We start from the raw sequence: 399 nt of genomic DNA on the forward strand, positions 1-399 counted from the left end.
GATGTCATAGTGCGATGTCAGTCATGTGATGTCAGTCATGGGATGTCATAGTGGGATGTCAGTCGTGTGATGTCAGTACATCATAGTGCAAGAGGGTAGAATACTGTAAACAAAGGGGGATATGGGAACCTGTCTGTGATGAAGGAGGTCATGGAGGTCATCTCTGAAGAGGTGTTGTTTGAGCTAAGATGGGGAGAAGGAGAAACTGGGCCAGAAGAGGACGAAGAGGCATTGGAGGGAGCCAGAAGACCCAAAAGCACCTGGTATGTTTGAAAAGCCAAAGGAGAGGAGGATGGCTGGGGCCCAGTGGAGGTGGGCAAGGCCGGGCTACACAGGCTGACCATGTGGGCACAGGCTGACCATGTGGGCACAGGCTGACCATGTGGGCACAGGCTGACC

At 53.1% G+C, this 399-nt stretch overlaps 1 protein-coding gene across 1 annotated transcript in view; it reads right to left on the bottom strand.

Moving 5' to 3' along the window:
- Pla2g4d (phospholipase A2 group IVD) overlaps positions 1 to 399 on the bottom strand; it is a 22,011-nt gene that overhangs the window by 14,570 nt on the left and 7,042 nt on the right. The gene's annotated exons all lie outside the window — the stretch shown is intronic.

The sequence above is a fragment of the Microtus ochrogaster genome (genome assembly GCF_000317375.1).
Source record: "Microtus ochrogaster isolate Prairie Vole_2 chromosome 14 unlocalized genomic scaffold, MicOch1.0 chr14_random_1, whole genome shotgun sequence".
In the NCBI taxonomy this organism is placed as follows: Eukaryota; Metazoa; Chordata; class Mammalia; order Rodentia; family Cricetidae; genus Microtus; species Microtus ochrogaster.